We start from the raw sequence: 25,136 nt of genomic DNA, 5'->3' as shown, positions 1-25,136 counted from the left end.
TCTGTCCCAGTGGTATGCTCTTCGCCCCGCTAGCTCAATGGCTCCGTCTGGGATAAGTGGGTGTAGCCATGTCTCCGTTATGATCAGTGTTAGCGATGCCATGATCTTAGGGCAGGAATACCGTGAACATAGTTAACGTGACAGAGGAATAAATACACACATCAGCTGTGCTTCAAACGGAAGTGACACGTTTTATTGCGCATGTCCCTTTTATCACGGGAATACAGGAAGTGATTAGTATAAGAGTATTAAATAAACAGAATTCATATATTACATTTCATAATTCAACACCCCCACTTACTCTTATACTGCACAATTTCTCAACATGAATTCAAATGTAAACACCTTATACACCTGCACAATAACACAGTGTTTGAAACTTCTGGGGTTATTTACATTCCAAACAAATACTTTACAAATGTCTCACTTTTTACCTTTGTTGCAGGCTTAGTGAAAATATCAGCAACCATATCAGCTGTAGGGCAATAGTCAATGGTTATCATGTTATCACTCAGTACAGTTCGAACAAAATGATACTTGACATCCACGTGTTTACATCGTTGACGACATACTGGGTTCTTGGATAGAGCAATTGCACCCTGGTTATCTTCAAAGATTTTTACAGGAGTATATTGACCCTCACTATCCATGCTCTCTATTAGCTGCACAAGATACACACTCTCTTGTGCTGTGGCAGCCAGTGCCATGTACTCTGCCTCACATGTCGACAAAGCTACTGTTTGCTGTTTCTTTGATCTCCAAGAAATAACAGGCCCATTGCTAGTTAGACTAAAACAGTACCCTGTTATACTCCGTCTGTCATTTTGGTCTGTTGCCCAATCCGCATCACAGTATGCAACAAGTTTCAGTTTTTCATCTTGTTGTTTAAAACATAGCTCCTGATTAATTGTGCCCTTTAAGTACCTCAATACATGTTTAGCAGTTAACCAGTGTTGTTCTTTTGGCTCTGAAAAATACTGTGACAGTTTACTGACTATCCAACTTAGATCAGGCCGTGTAGATGTCATTAAATATATTAAGCTGCCTACCACTTCACGATATTGTGTTGCATCAACAGCTTCACCATCATCATCAAAGTTGTGTTTCTGTTCACATGGGGTGGACCTTGGCTTACAGTCATTCATACCAAACTTTTCCAGTATTTTTGTAATGAATTTCTTTTGACCCATCTTTATTTCTCCTTTTTCCTGAGTAAAGTCAATGCCTAGGAAATGTTTAAGTTTCCCAAGATCCTTCATTTTGAATTTTGTGCTCAACATTTCTTTCACAGTATTAATTGTGTGAATATCATTAGCTGCGATAACTAAGTCATCCACCCAAATAATCAGAATGATCCTCTCATTTTCTATTCCTTTACTGTAGACACAGTGATCAGCTGGGTTTTGTGCAAAACCGTTCTCACAGAGATGATCATGCAACATTTTATTCCAGTTTCTTCCAGATTGTTTTAACCCATACAGTGATTTATTCAGCTTGCAGACTAGCTTTTCATCTGTGTCTGACTTGACCTCAAAACCTTCAGGTTGCTGTACATAGAGCTCACAATCAATTGGAGCGTGTAAATATGCAGTTTTAACATCCATCTGATGTAGGTGTAAGTCATGTTGAGCTGCCAATTGCATCAAACTTCGTACTGATGTCATGTTTGCAGTCGGGGAAAATGTCTCCTTATAGTCTATTCCTGCCACTTGACTATATCCCTTGGCAACATATCTGGCTTTATATATCTCAGTCTTTTCTGTGTTTTCTTTGATTGTATAGACCCATCTACCCCCCACTGCATTGTTGCCCTCTGGTAGTGTGGTCAATGTGAATGTGTCATTTTCCTTAAGAGAATTCATTTCCTCCTGCATAGCATCAGTCCAGAGTTTTGACTCTGCTGAATTCATGGCCTCTTTAAAGGTGTTTGGTACATTACACATTACTCTGTAGCAGTAGTCAATATTTACATACTTCTGGTCGTCACACTGTACTTTACATTCATAGTCCTGTAAATACTGAGGTCTCCTCCTTTCTCTTTGGGGATAGCTTCTATTTTGACCTTCTGCTCCCTTTCCTGTCTGAGTGTTTGTGTCATCTGTCTCAGTTCGAGCCTCCTGTGTCTCTTTTGGACACGAGTCAGTCCCCTGGGTTTCTGGCTTGGTGGATACAAACCTTTTCTCATAAAAATCATCATCACTTGCCTCAAAATCAGTCTGTGTATGTCGCTCGACTATACTTTTTGTGACAAACTTCACTTGCCTGTGTTTTCGAACACTACCAGTGTCTGGGTTGTAGACTAGGTATGCTGGGCTGTTTTTATCATACCCTACAAAAATACCCTTCTCACACCTCGAGTCTAACTTTTTCTTTTCCTGCTTGTATGCATAGCATACAGATCCAAATATATTCATTTTCGAGAGGTTCGGCTTACGTCCTGTCAGCATATAATAAGGTGTCTGTCCTACACGTCTGTTGTAACATCTGTTACGTATTACAGCTGCAGTCATGACGGCATATGTCCATAGCTTCTTTGGTAAATTGCTCTCAAGAAGCATGCATCTTGCCATTTCAAAAAGTGTTCTCCAGTTTCTCTCAGCTGTCCCATTTTGATGGGGTGAGTAAGGTGCTGAAGTTTCATGTCGTATTGCATGTTGTCTAAGGAGCGATTGAAAGTTTGTCCCGGTGAATTCTGTACCGTTATCAGACCTTATACATTTGATTTTACCATAAGGTGCGACATCAGCAATGAATTTTTCTGTGGCTTTGAAAGTATCACTTTTAGCTTTTAGGAAATACACAAATACTGCCCCTGAAAAGTCATCTGTAAAAGCCAATGTGTATCTGAATCCCTCCTTAGCCTCTGGCTCAATGGGACCTGCCAAATCAGTGTGCACAAGATTGAGCGCTGATTTAGCTCTTGCATCTGGTTGTCTGTTCCTACTCTGAGCAAATTTACCTCGAGTACACACTTCACAGTTAAGGTTAGATTTATCAATCCCACCCTTAATTTTCATCCCCTCAGTGACTTTTTCCAGTTGTGACACATCATCATAGTTACAGTGACCAAGTATTTCATGCCATGTTTGAATGTCATAACATCCATAACATGCATCGTCCTCAGCTTCACAGTCCACAGTGTTTAAAAAATAAAGTCTATCATATTCCTTGATGTCAAATATTTTACCTCTCTGGTGAATCAGCTGGTTACAACCCTGACGAAAGTTCACTGATGCTCCGTTGGCTGTCGCTGCTTTAACAGAGAAAATGTCTTGTGGATAGGACGGTATATAGAGCGCGTCCTTCAGCATCGCTGTCACTCGTCGTCCCTCCGTGTCTTGCAGGCAGACCTCCGCCTCTCCTTTCTTCAAAGCGACACCACTTGTTCTTGTCCCGTCAGCCAATTCAACAAAGTGGTCTTTCGGTTGAAAAGTCTCATCGAACCTTTTAAACTTGTCGATGTTCGTTATTATGTGTGACGTTGCTCCGGTGTCGACCATCAGCCCTTTATGTGTAACTCCGGTTACTGGACTGTCACGTACTTTAAAAACAAATGAGTGGTCCTCAACGTCAGTTGCTTGTTTAGCATTGTCTCTCTCTTTGCGTCTGCAGTTTGCATCTATATGTGTGGAATTTTTGCAAAAACTGCACCACTGTCTCTGGTCTTTGCTGCTCGCACTTCGACACTCACGAGCCCGGTGTCCTTTCTGACCGCAGTTGTAGCAGGTGATAGGGCCATCTCTCCACTTCACCCAGCCACTCACTTTCATAATATTATCAGATTCCTCACTCAAGTTGGCATTGTATTTTTCTGTGCTTTCATAGCTCCTCAACTTTGTTTTGAACTCACCAAAAGTTAGCTTCTCATCCCCTTGTGTAATGTGGATGGCAAACGGCCTAAAACAGATTGGCAGTCCCTTTAAAATCATGGCTATCAGCAGCCCGTCGCTAAGAGTCTCTTCAGCATTTCTCAGTGCTGTAATTGCCGTTTCGGCACGAATAATATAGTCAGTGACGCTCTCATTAGCGGCTTTCTGCAGCGACGTTAGTTCAGTGTAGAGGCTGATCACCCGTGGTTTCCCTTTCCCAGCGTAGTGGTCCCTCAATATTTGTAACGCTTTTCTTCCGTTGTCGGCTGCTTCTCTCATGATCAGTGAAAGGCTTTTATCGTCCAGTACCTGGATCAATTCCGCATAGGCTTCTTCGTTTTTCTGATCATCAGCCTCATCCTCTTCACCTGGCTCCTCTAGGATGGCAGCCTTCAATCCTAGCAGTCGCAGATGACCCAAAAACTTTGTCTCCCATAACTCGTAGTTCTTCTCATCTCCGTCGAAACACAAACGGTTCCACCGGCTTCCATGGTCCCTCCTGGGCCCATAACCTGTTAGCGATGCCATGATCTTAGGGCAGGAATACCGTGAACATAGTTAACGTGACAGAGGAATAAATACACACATACACCATCAGCTGTGCTTCAAACGGAAGTGACACGTTTTATTGCGCATGTCCCTTTTATCACGGGAATACAGGAAGTGATTAGTATAAGAGTATTAAATAAACAGAATTCATATATTACATTTCATAATTCAACAATCAGGATGCAACAGTCTTGTACGTATTTATTTTCAGACATCTGTAGGTTTAGTTCATCCATTTTGTTGAGGATGGATCTGGCGTTCGTGAGAAAGATATTGGGTAGTGGTGGTTTGTGAGGTTGTCTCCTTAGCTTAGCCAGTTGACCGGACCGGCATCTCCGCTTCTGCTTCCTGCTCCTCCTCCTCCGCCTCCGATGCCTGGTGGAGCTGACAACAATCCACGGAGAGCCCGGTGTCCTGGCTATTTCTTCCGGTATATTGTGGGAGTGCGAAAATGCACTTGTTATCGCCACATTGCACTGTAATCCTATCGTGAGTAGGTCCCTGCAGCTGTGTATGAGAGATTGTTACATACAGTATGTCTGTAAATTATTTTGGTTTCAGTTGTGTGTGTGTGTGTGTGTGAGCAGGCTCGGATTGGCCATCGGGAGATTCGGGACTTTTCCCGGTGGGCCGCTGCCGTTGGTGGGCTGCAGTTGGTGGGCTGCAGTGTTGGTGGGCTGCAGTGTTGGGCAAGTTACTTCCAAAATGTAATATATTACATATTACTTATTACTGTCTTTTGAAAGTAATAAGTTACATTACAATATTACTGTCTCTGAAATGTAATGAGTTACACTACTTTTGAGTTACTTTCACCAAAATAACCGCAAAAGAATGGCTAGGTATTTTAAATGCTAAAATGTAGTTTAGTGCAGCTCATTATACATCCAGTGAAGGGCAATGTGGTATAGCATAACAACTGTGTAGGCCATTAAGGCTACTAACAACTTTTATTACACGGCTTAGTTGAATACTCGATTCTGATTGTAAATTCTTAACATGTGACACGTTGTTAATCCAGTACAGACCACTGTCAAGGACTATAATGAAGGTTGCTAAGGAGGATCAAGAAAGAGAAAGGAAAAGAGGTTAAAAGACAGAGCGCTGGACGTCAGATAAATCACCAGAAGAAGGCAGACAGGAAGTAAACAATAACAGGACACGGAATGGGCTCTGTATTTTGTTTAGTGTATGGCCATGTACAGGCCCGGTTCCAGAACAAAATGACTCAGGGTGCCTCTGAGGTTACAGGGGGCGCAGCAGTAGCAGGTTTAAATCAGCAATAGTGGCCGGCAACAGCAATGAAAAATAGCTTTGATGGTCCCCAAGGAACAGATTATGGCATTTGTTATGTTTTGAAACCAAGCAAGTGAGAACATTTCAAGTGAGTTAAAAGTGCAATCCTGAAATATTTCATATAGTCCAAAGTGGACTATGGCAAAGAAAAGCACAAAAGCTTCAAAACTGTACTGATAAAACAAATGAGAACATATTGTAAATCAAGGCAAATATTATTTGAACCAGCTCATGGTTTGAAATGGCAAACATTGAAAAGCAAAAGTATTAAAACCATGTACTAAACATCACCTTGGTCCCATCATATAATCTGGGAAGAGAATATTTACTGTGCTTGAAAACTGGTATCACATCATCATGTGAGGTTGACTTTGTGACCTGGAGAACTTTTCAGCTGCAGCATTAGCTTGTTGATAAGCTTGGGATATGAGATCTTTTTGTAGCCATTCGTGGTGAAGGCATCTGTGCTATTGTATGCATTATTTTTGACCCAACATTTCTACAGGCATGGCAGAATATGGCACTATTTTTTCACATGAATATTCCATTGTCTATTTGTATACCACGAGCTGCAAAATGACCGCCTAACCCCACTGTACAGGCGGGTACTTGTTTAGATATACCTGGGCAGGCTCTGTTTTGCCGTGGTATCCTGGCACCTGCGGGCCGCAGAGGGACGAAGTAGTTTCGGGCTACGAAGACTGCTGCTCCGGGGGCGAGGGCGGCGAGTCAGGCGGGAGTAAGCTAGTGTCCACAACGGAGGGTAACGTGATGTCCCCATCTGACCTGTTGCTACTGTCTGCAGTAGATGCAGTGTTGCTGGCGTTTAGTGATGGTTGCTTTAACCATTTTCGTATAAATGATTATCCACAGATGTGTGTCACTGCTGTGGAAGCACTTTGGAAATTATGCACGAGCAGCGGAGCAGGTCACGCGCACCTGACACAATTTGTTGTTTGTATTTTTCGCTCCATTCTCTTTTTTAAATAGAGGGTGCATAACATTCAACTGCCCCGAAGATCCCGACGCGAAGCCTGACGTGTAAACACACCAGGTTTACTAATCTACCTGCACAATTTGTCTCCGGCATGTCGGAATGTCTCGCTATGTTAGTACATTCTTAAAAAACAAAACACCATTTCATTTCGGGTTAAAATGTGTTGTAACTGCGTTACTGAGCATTGTAACGGGTAATATATTACCCACATTTAATTAGTAATGCGTTACATTACTTCATTACAGCAAAAGTAATATATTACTGTAACTCCGTTACTTTTGTATCGCGTTACACCCAACACTGGTGGGCTGCTGCCTTCGGTTGGCCATGGACTTTCACAGCGCCGCGCACCCGCCGCCGCAAACAGCCGCCATTGCGAGGCTCCGGCGGAACCGGCGCTGTGAAAGTCCACCGCCGTTGTGAGTCTCCGGCTGTAACAGTCCACTACCGCCCGCGAGGACCCAGGTTCGATTCCGGCCTGAGGTCCAAAGACAATATTTAAAAAATAAATAAATAATAATCTCCCGTTCATCGCGTCCATTCGCGACCCACCTATCACATCTCTGCGCCCCACACTTTGAGAAACGCTGCTCTAACAGAAGATAAAACATGCAAATACTAAAAGTGAGACAATACGGACCATCTGTTATTTTCTCCAAGTATGGGTCTTGGACTGAAATCAATTTGTAAATCTAGAGTTGGGTAGTGGTGGAGCAGTGTGGGATCATGGAGGGTTCAACAGTCAGCTTCTCCCAATTAGGATTAAGGAGGAGTTCCACAGTGGTCTCCTCTGAAGAAAAGTAGTAACACTAAACGCTGTTCGACAGACATGCTAATTCATGGCCAATTCTTACTTTCCGCTTCCGCATGTCAGCTATGGTCCTCGTTATACAAATGAGGTCATTCACGTTCATCATGGCCTGTGCGGACTGTACTTAAAAAGCATGCTCCTGTTTCGTTCCACATCCCAGTGTAGTCGGTGACGTAGGCACATCTTGCTTGTTAGCCGAGAAGAAGATTTAAAAAAACAAAATGTTCTGTAGAGAGGTTGTGTATGGAGATCCTTCTTTACCAACATGAATATGATTTTTCTTAAAGTAATACAAAGTCAAGCAACACTACGTCACAAGTTCTTGGAATGCTCGCCGTCAACTCTCATCTAGTATAAATAGAACCGCGTGCACGTTCAGGTAATAAGGTTTACATTTACACACACCAGACATAAGCAAATTTTTCGTGGCAGCGCAATTAAATATTAAGTAGTTATTACCTTAAACATTTGATATGTTGTCACAAAAAGTGATGTAAAATAACTAAGAAAATAATAGATGGTAGAAAATAGAAAGAAAAGATGACTTGAGCTGCACAATAGATTGAAGTGCTTTGTTTTAACCAACAATTGTTTAAAAAAACTAAATCACTTGGATGTCCACACCAAAACAGAAAGAAAAAATATAGATGTATACAGCTAGCTAAAACAAAGTTTCTCGGGTCTCTTGTCTGCTATACAGCCATCGTCAGATTCCCCAAAACATAGGTGGCCAGAGGCTCATATATGTTAAGTCCCTCCCTATGACAGACCAACTGTTGATCATATGAATTAACGTAATTGTAAATAAGCAACACATTTATTCCATTACCTTAAACTAACTAAACACAATGAATCAAAGCATTCATGCCACTAATTTCTGACCATTTAACTCCCGGTAAAAATGACATTTTTATTTATGAGGAAATAGTGTTAAACCATGCTCCTGGTGAACATGGTACGTTCCAATTGAGCACACCTGTGTTGACTGATTGAGCCTCTATTTAAAGCAGGGGTGGGGAACCTTTTTCCTCTCAAGGGCCATTTAAAAATGTTCAACATCCTCCGAGGGCCGTACAAATTATTGACCTGTGCTTAAAAATACTAAAATCACAGCCCATTAATTTTACCTTTCTTTCATGCTATGCAAAGAAAAAGCAACCTCTTAATCCAGATATCTTATCATGACTCGCACATGCATTCACATGCACAGTTGTGGCATGACCACCAAAACAGAAAGATACTGTATGGACACAAGATATGTGCAAATGTATTTAGTTTCCTATCCATGTGGACATGATTTAAGTAGGGGGGGGACCTAACCTCCTCGAGGGGGGTCTGGGGGGCATGCTCCCCCGGGAAGTCAAGTCAGTCAAATTATTGTGTGTGTGTGTGTGTGTGTGTGTGTGTGTGTGTGTGTGTGTGTGTGTGTGTGGTGTGAGATATCAATTTATCATCAGCTTGATACATGACATCAAAGTAACAGTCAAATCCAAGATGGCCGCCAGTCCTCTGTGTTTAATGTCCACGGTTTTTTTAAATGTTGGAACCAAACGATGTAGAAAATAATGTGTCATTTCCACCTAAATTGGGGATGCCCATTCATCTGATGATACTTTGAGATCGCCAGAATTAAAGACAATTAATTTAGAATCAAGGACAAGGTCAAATTACATTAAAAACTTTTGGAAATGTGCTTCAATTTTGAACTATAGAGATAATAATACAAAATAATAGACCCATTGGTGCTAGTCTATTTTAATGATGATAATAATAATACAGATCTAAATCTAACAGTCTCAGAACAGAAACATAGTGCAGTGCACTTCAGTGGCAGCTTTGGCACACTTGCATCGTCCAGTGCACACCGTTTCTGGCAGCGACTGGCACGATTTTGATGCTTTCAGGTAGAGTGGTCCAAAGTGGCTGCCACCCAGTTGTTTCCTCTGTCCAGCCCCAGTCAGACGGCTCTGGCATCTCTGGTTCCAGGACCAATGCCTGGTTCCAACAGTTGGCCTGTAGCAATTGGCGCTTGATGTGCTGCTTCAGTGCTGCCTGGGTTGGAAGGAATGTTCTCTAGAGATCTAGACTTCTGTGTGAAGAGCTGTTTCCTGGCATCATTCACCTCCATGCTCTCACTGGTTCGGTCGTACATCAGCACCACAAATCGCTCCAGCAGTAACATTGATCCTTCACTGACCTCACTTGGCATGCATAGGAGTTCATTGAAAGCACCAGTCACCTCTGGGAAAGACTTCCACGTTTCCCAGGCAGTCTTCTTCCCTCTGCCAGCGAAGTCAGAGACGGTGTCACACCCGGTGAAAGCGTGAAGGACTGGGAGAGTCAGACACTTTGTTGGATTCATTGTGGCAACAATTTCATGAACAGCTATGTAGTGAAAGCTTGATCCAACACCAAAGGCAACCCACAGCTCATCAGGAGCTATTTTGCTGAATGAAGCCACAGCCAGTACTACCACATCGGTATCAACTGTACGTATGGTCACCTTTTTACACCCCTTTTGCACAGCATCTGCCACATGCAGAAGTAGACGAGTGTCGGCCTCCTCTTGAGAACACGGGGCAAGGCAGGCAAAGTAAGACTCAGCAGGAGAGCAGAGGACTCCACTTCCATCTGTTGCATACAGTTCCTTGCCCTCTGCGAGAGGAAGATGAACAACTCTGCGAGACAGGAAAGCAAACAAGTCGGTTTTGTTCTCATCGCATCGAAGAAAGTCCTTCCAGTTCTTTGGCATCACAGTAGAAGGAGCCACCCTTTTCCTGATGCCCTTTCCCCTCTTTTGTCTGGTTGAGGCTTTCAGGCTGGCAGGTAGGTATACATCCCAGACGAGGTCAATGCGGCTGCTTTTCTCAAGTTGAGCAGAGATGAATGGTGTAAACACTCTATCTCCATACTCTTGAAATGTTCTTGATGTTCCAGGATTTAACATTTGAACCACAGCTGCACCATCCAAAATTGTTGCATCAGCCATAGGTACACTACTGTTTTCAAGCAGATCTGATTCTAGGCAGCGAAGTAGATCTGCTTTAACTCCAATCCGAATTTTGCCTCCAGTTGACAGAGCTGGTGGGGATCCCTGGTTTTCATGGGAGAAGAAATTGTCGATGTCTCCATCTCGTGTTTGACAGGAGATATACAGCCTTGAAAAGAGACCACAGTCACTCTTCAGTGCTGCAAGCTGTGCCTTTTGTTTCGACTTCATCTTGACCGGTGGCCTACTGAACAGTGGCAACTTGTTCTTTGGAAGTGTTTGTGTGACAGGTGTTGTACACTGTTCTAGCCTCTCTTTCACAAACGTGGTGTACTGCTCCTCACCAAGGGTCTCGATCCTTCTCACAGTTTCAGCCACTTTGATGTCCATGATGTCCCTTGTGTCAATGACTAGTAAATCTTGGCTGTGTTCTAGGAATGGATTTCCCATCTCTTCCAGCACTGTCACAAGTGCTTTAACTTCCTTCAGAAATGCTGCTTGTACGCCAGGTTGCAGGTCGTGATGACGGTGCCCAGTGTCACTAGCACTATGCTGTTGCTCAAACTCTGTAGTGATCCTGGACATTTCTGGCCCTGCTACCATCCAGCGTCTAAGTGCTCCTGGATTGCCAGTCAGTCCAATAGCCCCACCAGAACCTTTCACCATTGCATTGTTCTGCTCATGGCACTGGTCGAGTGCCATGGCAGAGAACTTGTTGCTGGTTTTGTGCACCACAAAATGTCTAGACTTGAATTCTGCTAGGACATGTGGATGTTTTTCAGCAAGAGTCATCATATCGCGGATGTGTACGGAAAGCCATCTGGAGTAGTGTGTATGATCTAGGGCAAACATCCAGGGCATGATCTGTGTCAGGGATTCCACGTACAGCTGGAAGTTACCTTCACGAAGTGACCTGATGTACCGCAGCAAGAGAAGCTCCAATGACAGGGTCTTTAGCCAGTAGTCAAAGTGGACACTGGCCTTTGCTCGCTGTATGCATCACTCCTCAAAAGGCGGACTATCAGGTTGCATGGCATTAGAGTCATCAGGTGTGTAGTCTTCACTGTAAGCTTGTTGGAGGAGTGTATAAAGGCTTGCAGCTGTGAGCTGGTGCGCATGGCGGGTCTTGTTGACATGGCTGGCATGTATGAAGGAATTTGCTGTTCCGGAACTTGCAATGTCAGCCTGTACCAGGGTGTTCGTCCAGCCACTGTCTTCCAGCCAGTCTCCCAGCAACTTCAACATGGCCATCTCAATGTGTAGACCACCGAACATGATCACAAAGTGATCCTCTCCATAAGTGGCTGGCCAGGTCCACTGGACCTCCTTAGCAAGAGCATACAGTGGTTGGTCAGCTGCAAGGACAGGAATCTGACCAGGGTTCACGTGCTGAACTGCTGCCTTGACGATGTCCATGGAGTGACGTATCATTGCCACTGAGTGTGCATTGTCAAGAAACAAAGGCAATAGTGCGGTTATTGCTGCAGATGGGATGACAGCTTGGTGCGCATCAGCGTGGTAGGCAGACCACGATATCCAGCCATCCATGGTAGACTTTTCAACAGCTGTCTTGACTTTGCTGAGCCATGCATACATATCTTCTTTGGCAGCTGCAGCAGTCAGGAGGTTGGGAGGTCTCACAGGACCTTGTACAGCCGGCGCACTGAAGACCTTTGTCTTTAGGGCTGCTGGTGGCACAATTGTGTAGGCTGATGGCAGAGGTGTCACTGACTTAGTGGAAGAGCCACCCTGACCAATCACTAGGACACCATAATCAGCTCCACTATGTGTGTGTGACGGATGCTGCATAAGTGAGATTCCGGTGCCGTGGAAGGAATCTTTGGCTGTTGCAGAACTTGGATTGTGGTCGATGTTGTCCACAGCTCCTGTTGTGAACAGTCCATGACGTAGCTTTGGTGGGCACACTACATCTTCCACCCTAAAGCTCTGGCAGACACCATTGGCAATGTCTGATGTGAGTTGCAACAGCCTGTCATAGGAAACACACAATCCCAGATTGAACAGTGTGTCAACCAGCCTTCTACTTTGTGTTACTGCATGGATCTTGAGGGACAGATAGAGTGGGAGTGGAGTTTCTTGGCTGCGGCTATGACGTGCTGAGCTTGGTGAATCCACGTTTCGTGCGTGCTTCACACTGTTGAACACCATTAATTGGGAGATTGTTAGGGCAGGTTTTGTGGTTGCTGTGTGGACCAGCTGAGTTTGATGCTTGATGTTTGCCCCATCGAGTATCATGTTGACTAGAGCCAAGAGGGATGGTGGCACAGCCTCCTGCTGACAGTTTGCTTTGAATGACCCATCAAAGGAGAAACCTGACTCAAACATCTCTTTGCGCACCACCTGTGCTGCTCACATTAAGTGCATGGCATCATTGTCATGATGACATGCCATCATGAGGGCTGGTCCAATGTCCTTCTCAAAACTCAGAAGTGTGTCTCTTCCCTGTGAATGTGCTCTCAGATGAGGAAGCGCAGAAAGCAGTCGGTTTTTCAGTCTGGTGGTGTGAATTTGTTTCTCTACAGTCAGACCAAGTTGCTCCAGTCTGATCTTGTACAGCTGAGAGATGTCTGTCAGTTTAAAGACAGGAGCACTGTCCTCATCACTCTTCATGTCTTCCAAGTATGCCATTAGCTCAGCGAAGGCTATACCATGCAGGCAAGAATCATCTCCTTCATTGCCTTTGGGTGCAGCCTGCCTGGCTCTGTTGTACAGTGAACGCAGACAGTGGTGATGGTACTTGGCCTCAATGGCAATCATGTCTCCTGCTGCAAGCTTGGCCAACAGAGCAGTGTCCTCAAGTTCAAGGGCACACTTCCGCACATTTGTGTCAATGTTGTAGGTTGATGAATTATGTAAGTCTGCAGAACCAGCAGGCTCATTGCAGAAGAAACAAGTAGGCTCTGTGGACTGTGGATGGCTGTGAGCAGATTGTGTGTGCACAGTAGAGGTACTTTGTTGTTGTCCTGTAGTTAATTCTCTAGGACTTCGCTCGTCAAATGCCTTTTTGTTGAATTTTAGCCGACATTTCTTGTGCCACTCAGCCTGTGTGCCTTCAGAGTGTATTCTATGCCATTCACGTCATCCAATCGCTCCAGGTTGAGGTCCATTGGCATGTGCTGAAGGGTGTGGAATCGGAGAATGTCTTCTGCCAGGGATGCATAGCCACGATCAATGGACTGTTTCGTTGATCTGAATGGACACTGTAAAGATTCATCTGTAACTTCTTGACAGAGGACACAAATGTTCCAGTTAGTGCTGGGGGGTGGCTTGGATTGCTTGGATGTAGAGGGCTGGGTCGGGTCTATCAGGATGTGACGCTTCGACATGGATACAACAAAATCACCACTGCAGGAGAGAGGATTCTGAAACCACAAATAACACAATATTAATACCATACCACATTACATCTAGGGTATTTTCTTAACCCTCCCGTTGTCCTCGGGTCAATTAACCCGCCACTGTGTTTAACAGCAGAGAAAAAATCCCCTAAATTATATTGTGTCTTGAAAATTTGAACTTGAAATTTGATGACTTTTCCTAGATTGTCAGTTCTGCCCGTCAAAGAAGAACTGTAAATCACATACCGTGTGCTGCAGGTGGAATAAATATATCTGCAAAGGCTGTGCACTGCATACTGCCCTACATGTGCTACTTAGTTGACTGAGTTATGTTGTTTGGTTCACATGTTCACATTTTTGTTTTGTATATTTTATTACATTGTTTACTGGCCAAAAAAACCTTGTTGACTGGCCAAAAAAAACCTAACTTATTGGGTAAACAAAAAATGCATTCAAACTTCTGCTTCTTTCTTAGGCTATTATATGGAAATACTATACAAATATTGCTTACCACCAAACAGTATAAAATAATACAATTGACAGTGTCATGGAAACGAGTGGTGTCTCCTGAATAAATGTTGTCTTTCTGCCATGTGAAGAGGGAAAACTCAGGTATTCACAGAATTTGTGGTCAATGAAAGTCATTTCTTCAGGCAAAATAGAATTGATGTTTAACATTTAATTATGCTGCTTTATATTGGGGTTTAGTGAAGGCGGGTAATTTTGACCCGGAGGACATGGGTGTATACAGAACATGAGGACATCACAATGGTTAAAGGTAGGGTAGGTAAGTTTGAGAAACCGTCTCGAGATCGCTAGAATTTGAAAATACACAACTGGAGAAAATCTGCCACTTCCTTATAGAGCCCCTTAAGGCACGAGATAAGTTTGTGCACAGATGGAAGGCTGACAGGCAGGTAGGCCATCAAGTTATTTTAGCCGGGCCGGCTAAAATGATTGGTCGTGCTTTTTACAGCACTACGGCTTCCACAGATGACGTTTTTTTATTGATTTTTTGTCAAAGCACAGATATTCATTGCTATCGGGATGTTAAGAGCATTCCATGGAATATAACAAAAAGTGTATCTCGAGCCGCTTTCTCAAACTTACATACCCCACCTTTAAGTGAGGTGGATAACCACGACAATTAGCTAGCTAGCATTGGCATACTTATTGGCCGGATGGCTATTTTGTAATAGTAGCCTAGCTACAGTACATAGCCAACTGATGTGAGATAGATAACTAGTTAACTTAGCTAACTCTAACTTCATTATCATATCATTGTATTATAAATGTTTACAAAATAAAAACACATATACTATACCTTTTCACCTGAATTCAAAATGATGAGTATGATGACTGGTTTTGCTGATGCCTGCTGGTTGGACTGCAGTATCCTGCTTGGGTGTCAGGAAGCGTTGCTATGCAGCCGCATAGCAACGGGTGGGTGGGGCCAACCGCTGCCCACCCAATCAACCACTGGATGTTCATTTACAAATTTCAACTGATTGACAGCTTATTTTTTGGTAAATGTCTACCTTGTCCTTGTCCAATTCAGTTGGAAATGACACCTTACATTATTTTCTACATCGTTTGGTTCCAAAATTAAAAAAGACGTAGACATTAAACACAGCGGATTGGCGGCCATCTTGGATTTGACTGTTACTTTGTTGTCATGTATCTAGCTGATGATAAGTTGATATCACGCACGCGCACACACACACACACAAAATAATTTGCAAATTTCAACTGTTGACAGCTTATTTTTGGTCAATTTCTACCTTTATCTTCACCTAAATGCATTTTCTTGAATTCTGGCAACCTCAAAGGTATCACCAAATGATTGGGCATCCCTAATTTAGTTGGATATGACACCTTAAATGTTTTTCTACAATGTTTGGTTCCAAAATTAAGCGTGTTTGAACATTTGACACGAGAGACTGGCGGCCATCTTGGATTTGACCTCTCACGGTCCTCACAGGTCAAATCTGACTTCCCTCCACATTTGAAAATAAACCTTATGGTATGCTAGAAATGTCATGCTTTTCTCATAAAATGCACAATTGTTATAATATGAGAGCTTATCCGCTGTACTATTAGTACATATCTGACATTAACGATTAAACACATGTGTGCATTCTTTATAAATGCAAACCGAGTCAAGCCGACTCCGGAGGTGGCGGTATGCACCTTAAAGTTGTTTGCAATCCGCCAAAAAAACGAGAGAAGAAGAAGAAGAAGAAGACGAAGCCGACTCCGAGCTGTCCGACTTCAGGCGAGCTTTTTGAGACCTCCCCCGGCTGCGATCGGCTATTCTCGTCTACTTTCGAGGCGAGCCGCAACACGTCTCAAACAAGCCTATTATCGGAGTGTTCACAAGGCATATATGACAGCGACTTCCCTCCGAGTAGCGAGTTGAGAAAGAGAAAGGTCATGTATTATTGCTACAAAAACATTATCTCGCAGTCTTAGTGTCGCCAACTCGTTTCTAACATGCAAAAAGACAAACAAATGCGTCTATGGTCGGTGTATTTTTAATCTTTCCAATCGAAACGAGATCTCTCTCTCCCCCGTCTGTGTGCGAGGGGGCGGGGCAGTTTACACACACTCGGCTGCTACATGCAGCAACACACGGCGGGGATGGCGGAGAGAAGCGCCCCAAGGTGTGGTTAAATGGTTAAATGTTACCCGTCTTGAGGTGGACAATGCTCGTTGCCAAGAGTGTTTAGCATGTAAGGGCGGTAACACGAGCAATTTGTCTGAACATTTAGCAAAAGTGCACCACATTCAGACAGGGGAATGCACCGGGTTCGACTGTCTTTCTAGTAGCTCTGCAGCCCCGTCCACGAGTAACGTTTCCACGTCAGGTGGTATGCAGCACCACACAGAGTTAACTCAATTATACAAACATGGGTTAATGATTAGAGGTAACAGAGTTACTCTTTATTTTGTTACAGTTTCAGCTATTCTGTTTACAGTTCTGTCATCAGATTATTTAATATGATTTGTTAAAACATTGTTGTTTCTTTTGATGTGAAATATTATTTATTTAATTTAAATAAAAAGCAAAGTTAATTTAATAATATATGTATTTTTGAATCAAGTATTCATCTTTATTGTCTTCATTGTTAGTTTCCACATGCCTAAAACAACCTCAAGCTAAATCTAAAAATGTATGGCTAAATAAGAGCGTTTGAGAAATTGTGCAAGGCATACAGTAACGGTACGTCCACACTGCAGCTTTAAACAAATCTTCAACCGCTTCCAACGCTTCTCTGCCCATTGACTTTGAATGGGGATGACGTCACTTTGCCTCGCTTGTCGCCGAACTGCATTGTGGGGAAGCGAAGATTTCCAGGATTTCCAGGATTTTCAGGATCCAAAAGTTGAGCAATGTTCTACTTTTGAAGCTGAGCTGGAAGCGTCAGCCAATCAAATCCCGTTTATGCAAATCTGACAGTAGAAGCGCTAGCCAATCAAACCGCGTGTAAGGGAGAGCCAGACCGCAGTTCATTTCCTCATATTCCAAACGAGAAATTACGGTAGCAAATCACCCGGTTCTTTACGACCAGAACTATTAACGGGATACAAACCGGAGGAACCAGGCATGGAGGGAGGTGGCAGAGACAGTGGGTGAAACTGGTAGGTCTTCGCCTGTTTGGGGAGTTTATATATATATATATATATATATATTGCTCGCATAAAATCATCGGGGTTTTTTGCTTTGTATGTCGGGGGCGGGAGATTCATGTGATTGGTTGTTGGTCTCGTTGCTCGCAAAAAATCCCCAAGCTTTCAGACACGCCCAGCTCCAAGATTTTCAAGATTTTTGAAAAGCTGCAGTGTGGACGTACCGTAATAGTCCGAATAGTCGATTAGTCGTTTCATTAATCGATAGATTAATCGATTATCAAATTAGTCATTTGTTGCAGCCCTATTGTAGTTATCCCATGTATAAATAACATGTGTTCTTCAGCAACCCTTGCAATTTGGGATTTTATTTTTGGTTGGTAGACGTCGGTGAGCTGGTCATTTCAAAAGTAGCTCACCAGCCAAAAAAGTGTGGGCACCCCTGGCTTAGCCAATCTCCATTTAGAAAACACGCATTTTAAAAGGTTTTTCGCCTGGCTGCAGACTTGTCAAAGCATTAATTCATGGTTTTTACTAACCGGTATCAGTATGTTGTTACTTCGGCATCATTTTGAAACGTGTATTACAATTAAATCACGGTCAAATATACATTTTGTTGTAGTTGTAGCCCCCTTGCCAGCGATTCTCTCTCTAGTTTAGCATACTCAACCCGACTCAGCCTGGTTGTTGGCCCGCTAAGAACCTCGATTTTATGGGGCCAGAAAACCTGTGAAATAGTACCTGCTCGCCGGTACTACGCCAAGTGGAAACGCAACCAAATTTGGGCGCGGCAGGCTTAAACCGCGCTGTAGTGGAAATGCGCCATTATATTCGTTAGCATAGCTAGCTAACCAGATGCTAATAACAACAAAGTTATTGACTGTATGATCAGTATGACAGATGAAAAGATCGCCACTGGGCTTACAACTAAAGACACAGCCATGCAAAAACTGTGGCATGTGTACGGCTCCTTATGGGTACTACAATTTTTGGAAGTGCCGGAGCCGCGTTCTGGTGCTCTCCGTCAGAACTGCACCCCTGTCAGACGAGACATATACCACGTGATGACACTTTAGGCTCGTGTTGTGTTCAAGGACCCTGACTTTTTTTGCGGCCTAGATTTCTTAAATTGTTTTCTTTTTTGCGTGTGTTTAATAAATTACCTCGAGGGCCGTATCGAAAGCAAAATATCTCGCGGGCCGTATACGGTCCGGGGGCCGGAGGTTCCCCACCCCTGATTTAAAGCAACACTAAATTACATTACATGTTATTTGTTAGGGGTGTAACGGTTCACAAACATTTCGGTTCGGTACGTACCTCGGTTTTTAGGTCATGGTTCGGTACGTTTTCGGTACAGCAGAAAAAACTATCACAAAACATAAAATATTTGTTGGGGGTTTTTAATTATTATCAAATAAATACAAAATATAATAAAATATACATTAAGGTGCAGCATTTTGATGAACTGAAATAATCTGTAGGCTATTTGAACTTTACTGTATTAGTACTCAGAGAACATAACAGCCAACAGCCAACTTGACATTAGGCTTGTCATTGTATTTTCATGTTTTTTTTAAGGAAAATGTACTTGTCCACATTGCTTGCCGAAAGGGCAGATCTGCTGGCACTAACAATGTCTCCTGCTGTGGAGAACATCCTCTCGCTAGGGACAGAGGTAGCAGATACAGCCAGGTAGCGCTTTGCTAACATGGCAACATAAGGATTTTTGGCGTTTGTAATAGCTTTGGCTCGGTCTGAACTTTTTTTGAGTGGTGGAGGCTTAAATGCTAGCGGGAGTTGGGTTTGCACTTCAGTCATTTTTCTTTTGGTACCGGTGGTATTCACGTTCGGGTGATGCCTTTTCAAATTAGTGTGCAAGTTTGATGTATTGCCAGTCGCGTAACCAATTTTAGTTGAACAATGCCGACAAACAGCTTTGGTTCGGTCCACCTGTCTTTGACCGTCATCCTTGTACGTAACTGCGAAACCAAAATGTTCCTAAACCGGAGACTTCAATGATGCTGGAGGATTTTCGATCTCAACCATTTCGCCAGTTCCTCAAATTACTGACTAAATTTGAACGCATCCCTGTGACCAGCTCTCATAGTATGCCTCTCGTCCAATGAAATGACTTGGTCGCTCTATGATGCGTTGAACCCAATGTGAGCAAATTACACTGAATGCTGCGACGCAGCACCTGAGAATACTTCCAAATAGTAGTTCACATTCTCAATTTTTTTCCGTTTAACGTTATATTCGTTCGATACACATGTGTACCGAACCGAAGGGCCCATACCGAATATTTTCGGTACAAATACGTATACCGTTACACCCCTATTAGACGCTTTTATCCAAAGCGACTTACATAATCAATACTGTGGACAATCCCCACAGCAATTTGGGGTGAAGTGTCTCAGGGACACAACAACATGCTGACTGCAGTGGGGTTTTGAACCTGTGCTCCCCTGAACCCAACACCAACGCACTAGTCCAGGGGTCTGCAACCTTTTTGACCAAAAGAGCCATTTTGCTCCTTTTTCCAAAACATTTTTTTGTCTGGAGCCGCAACTAGGGATGGGTATCGTTTGAAATGTATCGATTCCGATTCTGCTTATCGATTCCGGTTCTTATCGATTCCCCGTTTCAATTCCAAAATTGTAAAAGAAAGAGGTAAAACATTTAGATAACAAAAATATCTTTATTCTTTTAAGCTGGATTGCCGCCCTGTCTGTCAGCCTTCCATCTCGTGCACGCACAAATGTATCTTGTGCCGTCATTGGGCGTGCCGTCATTGGGCGTGCATTGCAGCAGTACTTCAATGACTCGCCAGTAACAGGCGGCCACTTTCACCAGTCTGCTGACGTCATGTGCACGTTCATGTGTGTTGGAGGAGGTGCTCTGTAAGGAAGTCTGAAGGATGGGGCGGATTCTTTTCGGCTGTGTACTTTCAAATTTTAGTGCACTCGAGCCGGTTTCTGAAACTTACCTACCCCACCTTTAACTGACATTTTTACAAATAAAAAAAATATATGCAATACAAATGTATTGCACAATAGTAATCTTTCTATAATACACAATTTAAGCCCGGGGGAGAAATACTAACGCTAGCATCGGCGATCGCCAATCTTTTCTACTTCATGCTATCTGCACAAATGATTGACATTAAACATTAAAAAGACCAGGCAGTTCAGAGAGAATCAAAGGAAGGCAGGCAGGCAGCTTTGTATGACATTCTTCTGGACGTGTTTCATTGTGGTGATAGGGTAGTAGTTAGCAATAGTTTTGTTGACAAGACAGTAGTGACGGCCATCTTGGTGACGTGTGTTGTTCTGCTAGACCGGAGATGTAGTTCATTCAGCGTTTCCCACAAACAAATGTGTTACTTCACAGTTTTACGACACATTTTTTTTTTTTTTTACTTGCAAAATTATCTTTTAAATTGACAAACATCATATGTGTAATTCGTGGCACAATTCAAACGGGATCGAAAGATAATCTTTCTCTCTCCATTGACTTCAATATATAATTTTTTCGAAATAAGGTCCCATGGAGGTCCACCGGAAGGGGAGGGATTTTGCCACTCTATAGATGAGGGTAAGAAATGCGTCACTTCCGGGCAAAAATAACGGCTCCGCCCACTTTTGGGGGAAAACAAAGCTGTCAGTTGAACGGCGGTCAATACAAATTCTGAAGTTTTTGAGAGAGCCCGATTCCAATGGCCAGACAGGCAAACAATTTCATTAAGCCATTAGAAATGTATGATCGGGCTCGATATATGGTTAAATATAGCAGTAGGCTATCGATTTTCATAGATGAGAGTAACATCTACGTGACTTTACGGCCCCGCCCACTTTTGGGGTAAACAACGCTGTCATTTGAATGGCGATTGAGCCTGAAGCCACAGAGCTCTTCTTTTACTGTCCTTTCTTCTTAGAGGAAGTACAGAAACACTGAACTCTTGATTGTTTTTAATGTTTGAGGTGCAATAAACGACACAGCAGTCACAGTCACGATTCGCCAAACTGCATTGTGGGAGCAAAGTAGGGATGTCCCGATCACCTTTTTTTGCTCCCGATCCGATTCAGATCATTTGATTTTGACAATCTGCCGATACCGATTTTTCCCGATCCGATCTTTATGCAATGCATTAAGAGAAAACAAAGGTAACAGATAACGGCTGGTCATCCAACGCGATGAATTCAGCTATCTTGGCTGTTTTTTTGGCCTTTTCACTGTTCTGGGGCAGTTTCTCTTTCCTTTTAACAGTCTCTGAAAGTGTTGGTTGTTTCAGTGCCGTTACCTGAGTGGCCGCTGTGTACTCGTCGTGTTGTTGTTGCTGTTTGTTTCTCAGGTGGCGTGGTCGTGTTGAACGTAGCCCTGTTCTTTCCACCACGCAGAACCTCCGCCTTGCAAACATTGCATCTGGCTGTTACACTGCCTTCGCTTTCAATTTTATAATACTTCCAAACTCCTGACATTTTCTCTGTCCCGACTCCCGAGTCACCAGCTGAACGTAGCCTCTCGTTAGCTTTACTGCTATTATTAGACACTGCGCCCTGCCCACTCTGTTGCCAGATTTGAGAGAAATAAGCAACCAGGTCTATGAAAACAAGCCCAAAAGAAGCAACACATACATGATGTTGTGTAATTTTAAACCAAAACTAAGGCCTCAGGATGACTTTAAGACGTGAACATGGTCATTTTTGTTTTGTAACATTAAATAGAATAATAAAAATATGTCATACAAATATTATTTATTCTTCCGATCTTTTGAAGATCGTGATCGGCTCTGATCCCCGATCACGTGATCGGATCGGGACATCTCTAGAGCAAAGCGTAGCTTTTCTCGCAGTGCTCGCTGCAAAAGTAGAGCAATGTTCTACTTTTGACGCCTCGGCGGAGGCGTCAGCCAATCAAATCCCGTTTATGCAAATCTGCCAGTACAAGCGCTAGCCAATCAAATCGCGTGTATACTGGCAGAGCCAGACCGCAGTTCATTTCCTCATATGCCAAAAAATGGAGGAGAAAATAATCGTATCGGTAGGGAATCACCCGGTGCTTTATGATCAGTCTCTGTTCACCTACCGGGATACAAACCGGAGGAGCCAGGCATGGAGGGAGGTGACAGAGACAGTGGGTGAAACTGGTAGGTTTTCACCTGTTTGGGGAGTTTATATCCAGTGTACTTCGTTTGAATGGACAGCTAGCAAGCATAGACAGTATTTAGCCAGCATGGAATGTTGCGTAAAATAGCACCATAGGCATTAATGTCATAAATGTTCATCATGTAAAGTGTGACATGTAAAACCTTTTATGCAATTGACAGGAGAGATTCATGTGATTGGTTGTTGGTCGCGTCTGGTCTCAACTTAGTTTATTTCGGTGACATGCTCTCTTCCTATTCGAATGAATATTATTAAGTTATCAAAGATTGAAACACTAATCCTCCGACTAGCACCTTCGTTCCTGATAAATAATATCCTATGTCATCCGAACTTAACTTTAAATCTGGGGGCTTTTTTTAGTTGTTAAAAGTTTTTTTTTTTAACGTTTTTTTTTTTTAAAGTTATGGATAATTTATTTTTTATTATGATTTAATTTTTTTGTAAAATATTAATAAAGTCAATTAAAAGATACAAATTATGCAAATTTTAAAATCTGAAATGTTAAAATAAAAATTGTACAGTGTATGGTTTTGACTTTGAAATATAAAAATTAGAAATCTGGTGAAAATCTAAATCTACTGTGTACAGTGCATACCGAAGTGTATGAAAATGTCATAACTTGTGTTAACTTCAATAAATTGGTGTTTGAATATTCTACAGTCTTGTTTGAAAGACTATTATGTAAAGTTTCTCATCTTTTAATTAGAAACCACTTTGCAATTCTATCTTGGCGATTGGCGCATGTGTTCATTTATAACACTTAAAATCAAGCTTCAGAATGTTATAGTATCTTTGTAATAATTCTGTATTACCAGCAGAGTGCGCTGTTGTAATTTCCAGCTCAATCCACTAGGGATAGCTGTTGCAAAACTGACCTCTTTTTAACAAGAAGAAGCTTATTTTCCTTAAAAATGAGAAGAAAATTAGACTATGGTTAAACAACACAGCACATAACTGCCAAAACACATTTGCAAACAAGAATATTCAAAAAACCGCCAATACACACTTGCAAACAAGAAAAAACTTCCAAAATCAGATCCCTACAAATACCAAACTTCCCACAGTAAGATAACCTGTCTATTTTATAGTTCCAACTCTGCCAAGAAATATGATTTGTCCTTCTCAAGATGGAGTGCAGACAAAAACAAACAGAGTACTTTCAATTAGCATTTCACGAAATTGCGACTGCCGTGTGGCTTATTTTCAACATGAGGGCAAGACAAGATGGCAACTGATTTTCCAACTTTTAACCTGAAGAACAAAGGGATTTGAAAACACACCTCGTGGCTCTCACAAGGGAGTTGAAATAATGGCGGGGTGATCTTTAGTCTAGAAAATTCAACACAAAACAACACTGTAGTTTAAAATAACATTTCTATCTAGTTTACTATGAAAAATGGGCTTTATCTTATTGATATCATCACTTAAAGTTAGGAACCCTTATGCATAAGCTATAAACCTATCTACGTAATATTTGACTTTATAGTCCACTATTGGTCAACTGTTGCTATTTAGACACGTTAGGTGGGAGTAATATGGAAACCTATCAGCGACTATTAAATGACCGTCGTCAATTTAACGTAATGCTGCTGAAACCCCAAATACCGTATTCCACCCGCAATATCTTGGTTGAAAATAGAACAGTATGACCACTGATAAAGGCTTACACCTTAATCAAGCCGTTTTCCTCGAAAAGGACTTTTTTAAAACAGTTCTCAACTGTTTTCGACTAGCACTGACTTCAGTTACTCAACCCTAGGTTGATTCGCTATGCCTTGTTGGTTTTCATTTACTCAGTGCTTAACCAATTCGCTATGTCCCATAGATCTTAACAAAAATCGTTAAATGGACTTATATATCCTTACGTCATAGGCTAACTACTAACTACTAACGTAACAAGAGACACCTACATGAAAACACAACAACACACCTACCCGAAGTACAATGACCACACACCTTTATATTTAAAATACAACACACACAAATTAATAGCATGCAGGGTTAAATAGAAGAACAAAAGAAAGTGTGAAAGTGTTTGGTTTCCGGTCGTTCCGGATGTTGTCACATGCTACCCACATCTGTAAACAATAACGTATTCAAATAAACTGTACCTTCATTTAATATTCAACAATAATAATATCTCGACGTCTATAGTTGTAGTGTTGAAATCAGTAGGTTTAAATGTACCTCTATAGTAAATGGTATATTAACCACATGCTAAATGCTAACCGGAGATGAAGGATTTTCAGAATAAAAGCTTAACAACTGGTTGTGCACAAGAACTTCTGGTTTTTCAGTATAAAACAGCATTTCAACTGACGGTATGTTTAAGGTACTTTATGCCATTAAAAACATTGATTTTATTTTCTAACATAGTTACTTTAGCCGGTGTAGGTACCATATCTGCACGGCCTATCAGATTAGCATGGGGTCCGTTACGCTTACTAATGACGTCACGCATTGGCTGTACG

The 25,136-nt window shown here is 42.4% G+C and overlaps 1 protein-coding gene across 2 annotated transcripts in view; it reads left to right on the top strand.

Annotated features, from left to right (window-relative positions):
* The window catches only part of doc2a (double C2-like domains, alpha), a 185,735-nt gene that overhangs the window by 47,681 nt on the left and 112,918 nt on the right, over positions 1 to 25,136 (top strand). The window lies entirely within an intron of this gene.

The sequence above is a fragment of the Gymnodraco acuticeps genome, unplaced genomic scaffold (assembly GCF_902827175.1).
Source record: "Gymnodraco acuticeps unplaced genomic scaffold, fGymAcu1.1, whole genome shotgun sequence".
In the NCBI taxonomy this organism is placed as follows: domain Eukaryota; kingdom Metazoa; phylum Chordata; class Actinopteri; order Perciformes; family Bathydraconidae; genus Gymnodraco; species Gymnodraco acuticeps.
Note: the sequence above shows the minus strand (reverse complement) of the source record. Positions and strands in the feature narration are given on the sequence as shown.